At 36.8% G+C, this 14,545-nt stretch overlaps 1 long non-coding RNA gene across 2 annotated transcripts in view; it reads left to right on the top strand.

Moving 5' to 3' along the window:
* Window positions 1-14,545, top strand: part of LOC129448561 (uncharacterized) — an 18,102-nt gene extending 3,557 nt beyond the window's left edge. Inside the window, exons 3-4 of one of the 2 annotated variants that reach the window (XR_008645770.2) lie at window positions 4,044-4,100; window positions 14,120-14,545. This is a non-coding gene — a long non-coding RNA (uncharacterized lncRNA). Of the gene's footprint in view, window positions 1-4,043; window positions 4,101-4,196; window positions 4,483-14,119 lie in introns of those variants that run through there. The other variant, XR_008645769.2, reaches the window with a different exon arrangement.

Here is a 14,545-nt window from a genome sequence, read left to right as displayed (position 1 = left end):
CATTTTAAAATGTTAAAATAATAATAGCCTAAAAAGTCACCAAACTATTAAAAAAGCACAAATATATGACTGTATATTTGTGAAATATTTTACATTTAAATTTAATTGCATGTCTCTGTAATTTGTTTGATGGTGTGGTTAAAGAACAATGTGTGTGGCGCAGTGAGGTAATTGCATTGCAGCTACCGACTGCCCGTCTGTGTGACATGTTTATTACTGGCAAGAAACACATGCTGTCAATGATCACTTATTCTTAGGGGTTCAGTTATCTCAACATTACGCCCCATTAGTATTCTCTGGAAACCAATCCAATTAGATCCCTCCTGGGTCCCACAGATGCCATTTATCTCGGAGAACAGAGCATCAATCAAAGTGAGAGTTTATCAGCTGTCTGAGCAAAGCACAAGAAAAGTGTGTCTGGGTCGAATTCCCTTTGCGACATGTTTTATGTATAACTTAGTCAATTATTAAACAAAAAGGCAAGAGCAAAAACTGTAAGTAGTTAAATAATAACATTTTGCAAAATAAAAAAAATCTGTTTTATTAATATAATTATTATAGTATACTAATATAAATTTTCCTTTTAAAGGGATAGTTTACCCAAAAATTAAAATGTCATAATTTACTCAACCTCAAGTTGTTCCAAACTTGTATACATTTTTTTTGTTCTGCTCAAGACAATATTTTAATAACTTAATGTTAATAACCAAACAGATCTGGGGCACCATTCACTTCCATAGTATCTTTTTTCTCTATTATGGAAGTCAATGGTGCCCCAGATTTGCTTGGTGAACATTCTGTAAAATATCCTCCTTTGTATTTAGTAGAACTAAGAAATGTTGCAAGTTTGGAACAACTTAAGGGTAAGTACATGATGACAGAATTTAAATTTTTGGATGAACTATCCCTTTAAGGTACTTTCATATCTGATTTTGAATATACAGGAACACCTGCTCTGATGTAGCCAGTAGACCTTGCTTTAATCCTAATACAGCGCTTTCAGGATGATAACTGCTTTCTTCTCTCTGTTTTTTATGTTCAGTCACCTGCTGCTTCTCCAAGGTGATCACACATGTTGATATCAGGCTTTTCTCTCTGCTTATCCCCAAGATACACATCAGGATTATTATGGCATTTACAGTACAGCAGCTTGTCTTACTTGGTTTAACCTTGATCTCAGGGAAATTCGTATTGTAAGTATTTTAAGAGGTGGCTTATTTTTACAATTACACGTACGATTATAAGAAAAAAATATTGAAGCCAATGTCACTTGGGCGAAAGCAGATCACACTACAACGTATAAATGAGATTGTATGGATTTGAATTAGCCACCTCTTAAAATACGTATGAATTGCTTTGAGATTTGACTGGTTTTATGTTCTTCAGATCTCTTCATGACTACAAATGATTAAGCAAATCACACAACTACAAACATGTAGATTATGTTTTATATATATATATATATATATATATATATATATATTTAGCTAAAAGCTCATAGTTTTGCATTATAATAACGTCACTTATCCCAACTTAAAGGGATAGTTTACTCAAAAATGAAAATGTTGTCATCATTTAGCTACCCAGTCTCACAAAATTATGTACCTAATAGTCACGTAATTTTTTTATTCTTTTTTTGATACTGTCACGAATTTCCGCTTTTTTTTCGTAATATCTGTGTCAATGTCACATATTGGTTACTCAACTGCTTTTTCCTATTTTCAAACTCTTTTCGCTTCGGTTTAGGGTTAGATTTGGTGTTTGGGTTAGGATGTCACTTTAACTATTGGTTTATACTATTTTTTCAGATTTATTTTTTTATATTTTCTAAATTTAAAACCATTGTCGCCTGGCATTAGGGTTAGAGTTGGGTTTGGGTAAGGATGTCATTTTATGTAAATCTAACCCTAAACTTAAGCGAAAATAGTATGAAATTAGGACAAAACAGTTGAGTAACCAATACGTGACAGTGACAAATAAACAGAAATTCGTGATAAGAAAAAATGCGGAAATTCGTGACAGTATCACGAAAAAGAATAAAAAAAATTACGTGACTATAGGTACGTAATTTCGTGTGACTGGGCTGCATTTAGTCACCCTCAAGTTGTTACAAACCTGTATAATTTCTTTGTTTTGATGAATACAAAGGAAGATATTTTGAGCCATGTTTGTAACTAAACAGTTTTTAAGCACCACTGACTTCCATATTATTTTTTCCTACTATGGATGTCAATGGTGCTTGATTACAAATTTTTCTTTGTATTTGGCAGAAGATAAAAATTTATACAGGTTTGTAAAAACTATATATAATGACATCATTTTATTTTTGGGTGAACTATTCCTGAGATGCAGAGAAAACTGAAAGTGTGTGATTCCTACCCAGTGTCACGAGGTTTCGTGATATAGTCATGTAATTTTTTTAATTCTTTTTTCGTGATATTATCACGAATTTCCGCATTTTTTCATGATCGTATAACAAATACATGTTTTCGTGTGATTATCACGTATTGGTTACTCAACTGCCTTTTTCTATTTTCAAACCTTGTCGCTTCGGTTTAGGGTTAGATTTGGTGCTTGCATTATAATGTCACTTTATATATTGGTTTATACTATTTTTCTGATTTCTTTTTTTATATGTCGCCCGGCGTTAGGGTTAAAGTTGGGTTTGGATGTCATTTTTTGTAAATCTAGCCCTTAACCGAAGCGACAATGGTAAGAAAATAGGACAAAAAGTTGGGTAACCAATACGGGATAATCACACGAAAACAGGAATTCGTTATACGATCACGAAAAAAACACGGAAATTCTTGATAATAACAAGAAAAAAGAATCAAAAAATGACGTGACAAATAAAATTTCGTGAGACTGGGCTGGCAATTCCTTGTCTGAGCATCAGGTGGTTTTTTAATTGATGTTTATTTTTACAATTCAGTTTGGTGACACCCAAACTAAAATAGTCAAATACATAATGTTCATTGACTCAATGTTGTACCGCAACTACAAAAATCTTCAGCACTTAGATAAATCAAAATTTCCCAGAAGTAAACATATTGTGATGATAAATACAGCCCCCTTTCAGTCCACCATTTAATCAAAGCGGTATCAAAAGCATTTTGTGGCTAAGATGTGGTTGGAGGTTGAGAGAGGACATGATTGGCTTAGTCCAGTGCAGAAAGATTGTTTCCTTTGGCCCTGTTGAGCGATTTCCTGCTCTGTGATCATTTCTTCCATATGATTAGACCGATGTGCAGAACATACCGTCATGTGATGGGCCGATGCCACAGGCCGACTCTTTGCCGACCGTCAGCGGGCGCGAGCATTAAGATAAATGAACTGCATCAGGCTTCGAGAGAGACGGGCATAATTACTGGGAGACAGCAGTAAAACCCGCTATAATTTACCAGAAGATATTAACATTGGGTCTGATGCTGCAAAAGCAAAGATATTTCTGTCACCAGCCTATGACAATATTATTTGTTGAAATAGCACAGAACCTCCTCCTCCGCGCACACAGAAACACATATGGCAGCCCAGCTGAGACACAGCGGGTCTGTAATGCAATTACTCCCGCAAGATGTCTTCTCATTCAAGCCCAAGACAATACATAGAAGGCTTTCTGTAAAGTTGCAGCTGCTCCTATTTAGTTAATGCAAGCAGTGGGAACAAATTGTTAAGTAGTTGGATGGAGTGGACAAATAGAGACAGGTTGAATTTCATTGTAGCTAAGAAAAAAGAAGTTTAATTTGAACTGGTCACCATCATATGTTATGCTTTAGATCTTGGGCCTCACCAGTTTTCTTAATGAGCATAGCAAGATATTCGTGCTCCACCAACATCAATGTTGACAAACATTACACATGGTCAAAAAAAGGTCCCAGGCTGTCACTGGGACAGTACCCTTTAAACGGTCCAATACCATTTTGGTACATTTTTTGGTATCAAAATGTACCTTTGAGGTACTAATATGCTCTCTTGGGTACCAATGTGTACCTCTGAGGTACTAATATGAACTCTTGTACAAAGGTGTACCAGTTTTCTGACAGTATATGGACAATGATCCAGCCAGTGGTTTCAGTCTTTCTGCCTTCTGCACCCGGCAGGTAATTATCCAAAATATTTCCTTTAAGCCTCTTACTCAAAGTTATATCTAAATGTCTAGAGGTAGAAAACTAAAACTCCAATTATTTCAATTAAAGCGGTTGGCCGGTGATGATCTTAAACCTATTGGTGTGTGAGAGACTCCCTGTGACTTGTCAACACCCATATGTTTTAATCTTTCCTTCCTCTGTGCGTATTAAAAGCTTTCTGCATGGCTGCTGGCACACAGTCCCGCACATGCAGAGGCCCAGATGGGGCAGTCCGAAGACGCTTAAAAGTGAGAGAATCGTATGAATCTTATAAAACACGTCTAGGTCACATGTGATTTTACATTTATGCATTTGGGAGACACTTTTATCCTAAGTCAATTATAGGTCTCTTAGCATTAAAGGTATACATTTAGTATGTGTGTTCCCAATTTTTGCGCTGTTCACACAGCGCTCTACTAGTTACAGAAGAAATTATATTTTGTGTTCGGTGAAAATAAGGCCTATTATTTGGATGATATATAGTTTTGCATTTTGAAATTATTTTTATGTTAATTAGGCACGTCCGTACACATTGTCATTACTGTATACACTCAAAAAAAAAAAAGAAAAAAAAAGGTAAAAAATGTATTTTTCAGCACAGCAACAAAAAGGGACAAACTCAGCCATTGGGTTATATTAACAAAAAAAATTATATTTGAAAACACTATTGGTTAAAATTACCCAGCATTTTGTGTAAATACAACCCAGTTTACATTAGTTTATAACCCAAAGGGTTGGATTAGTCCCCTTTTAAGGTTAAAAATAACCCAAGATTTTGTAGAGTGTAAAAAATGTTTTTGTAATTCCTATTAATCGGATTTAAAGGGACAGTTCACCCAAAAATATATGAACAAATATTACAATTTACACCATATATCTAATTTATTTATTTGCAATCATTGTAAACTTGAATTGGGGAGGAAATGATCCTCAGTTGTAATGAAAATTACAGTTTAAAATATCTTAATTGTCTAAAAAAATAGGTTTAAATTTCAAAGGCTTCAAAAACGAGTGGAAGCGGCATTTACCCTTATAACTTCATGCATCAGTTTACATTTTATACAGTTCTTAATACTATTTACACATTTCCTGTATTTTCTGGATGTATTCTATTAAAAAGACTGAGAAACAATTATATATGATCACTATAATATTGCAAAAACAACAAATCTAACAAATCTGGTGTCCTAACTGTGGGTTCAGACCAGATGCGAGTTCAACGATTTGCGCGAGTAGATTACATACAAAGTCAATGCAGACGCGATCAGATGCGTCCTCACGTGAAGCGAATGCCAATGACGCGATATGGGCAGCGTGTTTACCGCGAAAACACGCGCTATTCGCCTCAAACGCGTCTTCGCCCAAGTTGAAAATATTGAACTCGAGCGAAAAATTAGCATGACACCAAGTTAAAGCAACACTATGTAGTTTCCATGTAAAAATTACTTACAGCTCCCCCATGTGGTTGAAAAGCGCAAAAGTGCCTGGTATCAGACACTCTTCTCCAGGCAGGGGGAGGGGCGGGGCTGTGTGCTCTACCCTCCACCGCCACTTTCAGGGTGTGTTTATAGCAGCTAGGAGGCTGCTCAGGTTGCAGCAACAGTACAATTTGTCCAGTTAAAAGTTGTTCTATCACTGAAATAATTTTAGAGACATTATTTAAAGGTAAAAAAACTACATAGTGTTGCTTTAAATCCCGCGAGTATTTATATAATCTGGAGCGAGTAACGCAATGCCCCTCGTTGGTGTGTACGTGGCATAATGGTGCATTCACACCAACCGCGGTAGAGGCGGTCAAAAATGCGCTATTTGCACGTAGTTGGACGCTTGAACATTTGAGTTTACTCAAAAGCCGCACGTGAAATTCTAGTCATTCTAGACATTCACGTGAAAATTTGCGTCATGGGAGGGGTTTGTTCTGCGACTCTGCTGAGACTCCGCTCGCTTCCTGTAATCACGTCACTACTACAGCAAGGTCCTGATTGGTTAACGCGGCGCGCAAATCCGATTTTTCAACTCGTGCGTTTTCAGCGGCAATGCTCAATTCACGCTAAACGCACCGTGCCTTCCTTGTGTACCGCACCGCAGGATGCCTAATCGAGTCTTTGCATTGACTTAACATGTAAATCACTTGCGCCTCCCGCTTCTACCGCGTCTGGTGTGAACCCTGCATAAGACTTTTGCACAATACTGTATATAAAAAATATAATAATTAATATATAATATTATATTTCATATTACTTTATCTAATTTTATTGGTAAAAGTACTTAGTAACTTAAGTATACTAATAATCTACTGTAAGACATAACAATGAATAATCTCACAAACTAAAATTTGTTGATGCTTTAATGGTGCTAAAATATTCAGCACAATGAATAAGAGTTAAGGTTTGTGTAAGAAAACTTTTAACCATATTATTCCCAGCCGGCCCCGACAGTAAGCTCATTTGTTGGTGCCGGTGGCAAAAAGTGAGAAAGTGAGAGCACAGGTTTGCATTAACACTCCTCACAGGTAGAGCACAGAAGCGTAATAGCCTCTTTCAGCACCTAAGCAGGCCGGCGTGCTGCAGTAATCTTTCAGCAACTTGGCTCCCCGCTAACAGTCCTGCACTGAGAGCGCCTTTCAATTAGCAGTTTATTATTACAGAGGCCCCGCAGCACCGGCGCTGATAGCCACATGCCAATACAGCTACTGACACTTTGGGCGTAAGCGGTTTTAGTGTAGGGTTGGGGAGAGAGGGACTGACACCTCTCAACGACACCCCTGCTGACACCATGTTTGGATGTGCTACCTACAATGCACCATTGTGTAGACAAATATCATGTCCTTACTTAAACTGGTTTAAGTAAAAAATTATATGCTCCTCAGTGGTAGAGCATTGTGTGGGTTCATGGGTTCGAACCCACGGAAACAGTATGCTGATAAAAATTGAATGCACCGCAAGGCACTTTGGATAAAAGCGTCTGCCGAATGTGTAAATGCATATTTTGATTGTTTGAGGTGTGGTATTTAATTACAAAGAGCTCGGCAATGCAACCAACATAATATTCTCCACTTTTCTCCTCCGCTTTCCTCCCTCTCCCTAAAATACTTTCACATAAACACGTACCCAAACGTCACGCCGTCCCTCTCTATCTGAACCCGGGGCTTCTATCTGCCAATGCGCTTGTAGAGATATTGTTAGCATTCCATTTGCCATTTACATTTTCTCTGCTTGACATAATTGAAGAATGGATGCTCTTATGAAAATTAAACTTGCGGTCCTCCAGGGTTACTGTAACCCTGTTAAAATGTAATGAGATTCTTTATGCGTCTTCTCGTGATTTTTTATTAAATAGAATATCAGTATGACTAATTCCCCGGGCCTAAATGCAGACTGGGACACAGCATTATTGATAGGGCAGCGCGTAAGTGGTCTCCCATGCCCAGCCTCTAATGGTCTAATAATGCATTATACCAGTATCAGTGGGCCTGTGGCTTGCAGTGCTTATTGTCGTTATTGAAAACACCTGGCTGAACCATTCATCAAGGTTAAATCAAGAGGGCCCATTTGTTCATTAGCCTGTCACTAAACATCTTTATTTAGTTTCGCCGTCCGAGGAGGCTCGGTGGCCCTGGAATTCTGAGCAGCACAGTCCCGGGGTCCCTCCCTGACGGGCAGCGATGCTAAACCGCGTCACTGGACGAATGATAAAGAGAAACAGATTATAGCTGTTCCCGGAACAGAGGCTATTTCCCTGCGTTTGAATTCGCTGCACTCATTTATCTCCTCGTCCTGTTTATATGAGAGAGTGACAAACAGCCTGTTTTGGTTTTTACCCCGTCGCTCGCTGATATATGCGTAAAAACGGTCATTTAGGTCCAAATATTGACGAATGTAATTAATCGAAATTGATAATTGAGACGTTAATTAATTCTCTAAAATAAATGAGCGTGTCATCTGAACACTATTATGAAATTACTGGTACTGACAACTGAGGTCATTAGTATAAATTATCATGGCCACAAAGAGGATACAGGACGCCCATATGAGCGTTTAAGAGCAAATTATATCTCCCTTTAAGCCATTTGTTACGAATGAAATCAATAAGGTCATATTTTTTCGTTTTCCGTATTCACAAATGTTAATTTTTAAATGGAGACCTCAAGTGGGCTAAACTGCATATTGTATACTCATATTTTCTATTTAGCCGGTGTCAAAGTTTATTTCTTTTTATAATCATATTCACTGCATAAATTTAATTACTTAAACGTGAAAAGTAACCTCAAATCAATCACGTTTATATACCAATAGGACCCAATCATAGGCCGTATATAGGCTGAAGATCACCTACAGTTTTTTATAAATATACCAAATTCCAAATTAAAGTAGGGGTGTGCGAGGGCAAGAACTTACACAGGGTTAGTTGTAACACGGCTGTTTACATTTTTGCACAAGGTTAAGCGTTTTGTTTTTCCGGTATTTTTTTCACGCTGCCAAAATACAATTTCCTGCCAATTATTGGAAATGTATACGTTTTTTTCCAGAGTGTTATTGATGAACGAGTGTTTTGGTGGCATGTAAGTAAATTTTTTTTATCATATGTTTTTTTCGGTTTCTAAGTTGGGTGTGTAAGATACCAAATCCAATGCTATGTTATATTAATCAGTGTGTTGACTAAAACATAGCATAGTTTTGAAATATGTCTGCAGCTCTTAGTAACTTTTTTGGTGGGCTTGAAAATATTTTAACCCAGCGGGGTTAATTGTAACCCTGTGTTACAACTAACCACTCAGCACTTACGATATGAAAACAGCTAACGTTAGAGTAATTCTTACCGTTGTTTTAAATAAGCCACACATGAATGATTGCTGGCTGCCAACAAAATAAATGTGCCTGTCTTATCAAAAATCATGTGTCAAATGTATTTTTGTTCATATTTTTAATATTGATTGAATAAGGTCACATCAAAATCATAATGAAATAAATGGCTAATACCAGACTTTGATGCTCATTATCTCAAAATTTGTTTTAGAAACTGTAGTATGATTATTACAAACTGGGTCACATATAAAAAAGGTTTTGTCATAATTGTCTGCTTTTTCTCACATATTTACATATTTGTCTCCATTTATAATTGAACTGTTGTTAGAAAAGGGCTGGATGGATGAATACAGTGTGGATACCCTATTATAGACAGATATATAAACAATATCCACTTCAAGTATATAGACAAAGAGTATTAAAATATATGCATGCAAACTTAATTTTTAGCAAGTGTTACAACTAACCCCCTGCCTGTTACAATTAACCCCACCTATGGGGTAAGTTGTAACATTTGCACTTCTGTCACGTTTGATGTAATTGTCCAAGATTGGTAAGTACTAGAAACAAACTTCAAATGGTTATTTGTAGCAGAGATGTGTGTGTTGCTTGTGTAAAAATAAAATGAATCAAACTCAAATATTTTTTAAATGATTGAGCCAAAACCAAAAAGCGTTCTGCCCCGCTCTCCCCTATTGCTTTTTGCAGAAAATGTAAAATGGACAAACTGGTAAAAATAACAAAAAAGTTGCAATGCATGCTTTCAGGCCTTGAATACTGCAAAGAAAACAATTTCATATTTATTTTAAACCACACAATGCTAATGTTTAACCTCTGTTTTAGAAGAGATTAAACTTTTTTTGTTAGAATAACCCTGATGTTTAGGATTTTTGAAAGCATATAGTTTTCATCCATCTTAGTCTTTCACAGCCAGAGGTTTGCTTTTGTTAAAATTGGGGTTAGGGTTAGTCTCTTAATTTTTTCCAAAGTTTATCATATATATATATATATAATATATACACACACACACACACACACACACACACACTTTTGGTTCCTGGTTTTTGTCTTTGGATATTTCGGTGCAGTAAGCTCTCTATTGTGTACACCTCCACGGTCAAAAATACGAGGGCTGAAATCACTCGATATACTGTACACTCTGTGCGTTTAATCGTCAAAATGCCAGTCACTTCCCTGGTTTACAGGAACTTGAACAATAGCATCATAAAATAGCAGCAATTCACTGAGACTGTAAATGTCATTTAAGGAAAAACTAATACACACACCTCAGGTACACCGAGCGGAAACACCCACATGTTAGGGAATGGAGGGGCGCAGCGTTGACGAACACACAAGCTAATCTGAGGGAGACGACGTGAACCCAAGTTCACAGAACCGTATATCTCTCATGGCCACGGTACGCGGGCGTCCACCAGCCTGAGCCGTCTGTCAGTGTAGTTGGTCAGACCCTAGCGCACAGACCAAAGCCAAACAAACAGCCACAGCTGGACCTGCACCTTTATATACTCCCTTTCTCAGAAAAACACACACGCCATCACAATTATGGGTATATATCTTCACCCACATACGCCTCTGTTTTCGCCACATTTGCACGTGCTGTTTTGTGTGTGTTACTGTAGGTGTGCAAATCTTGCTGAAAAACATACACATTGTTAAAATTGGTACAAAAACAGCAGGGATGCAGGGGAAAAGTATATGTTATGAGAGAAATGTTGTGTAGTGAACATTACCAAGCAGTATTCGGGTTTGTCTGGTGTTTATACGGCAGTGAAATGCCAGGAACTGTGGGTGGAGAAGGTTCTCACGCTGGATGGAGACACTGAGCGGGAAGAAAAGAAAACGGAAAAAGACATAGAGCATTGAAACGTGAAATGATGTCGGTTAGGGTTAAACATACCTCACCTTACAAATGTATAAAGATTATTTCATAGGGCACAATGATATATACCACATACTGGCACAATTGGCCAGAGCAACAGAAATGAAAACAACAAAAAATAAAAATGTTTACACCTGATTGGAGTTAGCAAACAAAACTTCACAAATAAACATCCTTCCCAAATTTTTGATTTGACTCCCAAATACTTTCCAAGACATCCAGTGGTCATTGGTCTGAATGGGATGCTCAAGCATGATAAAGTTTAGCTTAAACTTAGTTTAGGTAAACTTAGTTCTATTACATCCATTACCCTAAATTCAATTATTTGCTTAGTCCTAAACATTTTCAAAATTTTAGGTAACACTTAACTTTTCACTAAAACAGTTGTTCAGTTAATTGTGTATATAAATGTTACAATTTCCCAGCAAAAAATAGTCGTCTAGGTTAACTATAGACCTGCTATTTTTTGGCTATAAGTAACCCACTTCCAGCCAAAATAAACTTCAACTTGGTTGTCGGTTTTGCCAAAATAACTTGCGAGGTGTATGATATTCCATTATGTAAGCAAAGTCAACAGTGATTATATGGTGTTTGGTTTCATTTATTTATTTTATTTACTTTATTTTCATGCTACAAAGACAACTATAATATTTTTACTGACTGCCCAAATTTCGCCTTGTTTTAACCTTGCCGTCTACTGTGTTTGGGCGACTATTAGACATTTTTTAAATGCAAAATTGCTTGCTGCCAGATTTAAAAAAAGTAAAAAAATTAACATGAACTAAGATTAATAAATGCTGTAGAAGTATTTTTCATTGTTAGTTCATTTTGGGGCGGTTACCCGGACAGGGATTAGCCTAGTCCTAGACTAAAATAAATGTAAGAGCCGTCCAAACTTACCCAGGTGAAAAAGTAGTACACCTCCAAAGTGTTTTTAAAGTGCTTTATTTTCGCACACTAATGTTGTACTTAATATACTTAAAATTCTTCTTTAGTAATTCTTGAGATAATCTTAAGAACATCCAAGTGCACTTCACTGTGCTACCCTGAGACACCATAAACATGAACCAAAATGTGCTAAAAATGTATTTAAAAATTTTATTTACTTACCACTTACTTATTTACTCTTTGTAAGAAAGTTGAGTTCAAGTTTAATACAAATGTTAACTAAATACATTTTTTAATACAGAGATAGTATGTTAAAAGTGCATTTTGGTTCATGTTAGTGGTGTCTCAGAGTGGCACAAATAAGTACACTTAGGTAATCTTAAGAACATCTTCAGAAGTACTAAAGATGAATTTTTAGTATTTTAAGTACAAAATTAGTGTGCGAAAATAAAGCACTTCTAGGACACTATGGAAGTGTACCACTTTTTGACCTGGGTAAAATACAGCTTGCACTGACATATCCTAAAATACATTTTAGTAAGGCATGTTTGTTTAAACTAGTTACATTTCCTAATTAAACTGAGACATAGTCCTGCCTTAAGCGTATCGCTTTCCGGGGAACCACTCCTTAAACTAATTCAATAACTAATTTTAAAGGTGCATTGTGTAAATTTAGTGGTGAGGTTGCAAATTGCAACCAATGACTCAGTCCACTGCTCTTCACTCGCTTTTGAAACGCATAGAGAAGCTACAGGAGCCGCCACCGGAAAAACATGTCATCAACGTAGACAAATTAGTAAAAAAGTTTGTCCGTTAAGGGCTTCTGTAGAAACATGCCGGCACAAGATGGGGACTTCCACGTAAGGGGACCCTCGGTGTATGTAGATAAAAACGTCTCATTCTAAGGTAATAAACACATAACGGTTCATTATTAAAAGGTCTTTATACACCCATGATAATATAGTTTTGTATATTATTTAGCATTACTGTCAAGAGAACCACTCCTTAAACTAATTCAATAACAAATTTTAAAGGTGCATTGTGTAAATTTAGTGGTGAGGTTGCGAATTGCAAACAATGACTCAGTCCACTGCGCTTCACTCGCTTTTGAAACGCATAGAGAAGCTACGGTAGCCGCCACCAGAAAAACATGTCATCAACGGAGACAAATTAGTAAAAAAGTTTGTCCGTTAAGGGCTTCTGTAGTAACATGGCGGCACAAGATGGCGACTTCCACGTAAGGGGACCCTCGGTGTATGTAGATAAAAACGTCTCATTCTAAGGTAATAAACACATAACGGTTCATTATTAAAAGGCCTTTATACAACCATGATAATATAGTTTTGTATATTATTTAGCATTACTGTCAAGAGAACCACTCCTTAAACTAATTCAATAACAAATTTTAAAGGTGCATTGTGTAAATTTAGTGGTGAGGTTGCGAATTGCAACCAATGACTCAGTCCACTGCTCTTCACTCGCTTTTGAAACGCATAGAGAAGCTACGGTAGCCGCCACCAGAAAAACATGTCATCGACGGAGACAAATTAGTAAAAAAGTTTGTCCGTTAAGGGCTTCTGTAGAAACATGGCGGCACAAGATGGCGACTTCCACGTAAGGGATTCCTCGGTGTATGTAGATAAAAACGTCTCATTCTAAGGTAATAAACACATAACGGTTCATTATTAAAAGGTCTTTATACACCCATGATAATATAGTTTTGTATATTATTTAGCATTTCTGTCAACAGATCCTTTGAAAAATTACACCTTTAACTAATACAACCTTATTGTAAAGTATTACCTAATTATCCATATATGCATTTAGTCTTTTTCTTATGGAAATGATCAAGAAAGATTGCGGAGTAGTCTTGCACTACAAATGCTTGAATGAGGATGTCCCTTCCCATAATACAACGGAAAGGCAAGTGTGCATTCATGGATGTGACATTAATAAACCCATTGGCTTTTAAAAATTTGACTGGACCTTCTATATGTTCTGCCCATCTTCGGGTTTAAGTAGAAAATACATCAACACAAAAAATGAGCATGTTCTCGCTCTAAAGATGTTTGATTTAATTGCCCATCAAAAGAGGGGGAAATGTTGTGGTGTGGATTCATTTAGTAAAAATGAGAAAATGATTCTTCATTGCTTTTAACAATCTGAGATGAGTTTGTTGCAGGAAGAAAATTATTTTCAATAGTCTGCATCACTCAAGAAGCCAGAAGAGCTATGAATTACCAAAAGTGATTTGATTATGTTGAGTCTAATGACTTGAATCCATCTTCACATTTATCCTCTCTACTCAAACCGAGACAATGTCCCTTGTCAGCAAATTTTTACAACCGAATGGCTTCTATTTCTTTGGCGATGACAATGTTGTTGTTGTTTTTTTGCAGGCTTGTACTGTATGTTGCAGTAAATAGTAGCTCTTATTACAGAGTGACCTCAGCCATCATCATCTTTAGCATTGCTCTCTTTCTCTCTCCATCTTATGGTCAACATGTCTCGCTTTGGGTCAGGCAGAGGGTCTGGCAGGGTGGGAGATCTTTCCTTCTACCCTGGTTTTTTTTCATTTACTGCGTTGCTGGGGATGGCAAACAGTGTTAGTTAAACGCTTTGGCAGCTGTTTTTAAATGGCCTGCTTGTCTGATGGCATGTACTGATGACGCGTTCATGATTAAACGGATTATAATCGGGTACAGATCATGATGATCAAAACCCCATGATAAGTCACAAATCTAGATATCATACATTTATGGAGTTGTATTATGCAGATGATGCAACGTGTATATACGGTCAAAAAAATGGTACCCTTTAAAAAA

Source organism: Misgurnus anguillicaudatus, chromosome 10 (assembly GCF_027580225.2).
Source record: "Misgurnus anguillicaudatus chromosome 10, ASM2758022v2, whole genome shotgun sequence".
Lineage (NCBI taxonomy): Eukaryota > Metazoa > Chordata > Actinopteri > Cypriniformes > Cobitidae > Misgurnus > Misgurnus anguillicaudatus.
This window is presented reverse-complemented; position numbering and strand designations above follow the sequence as displayed.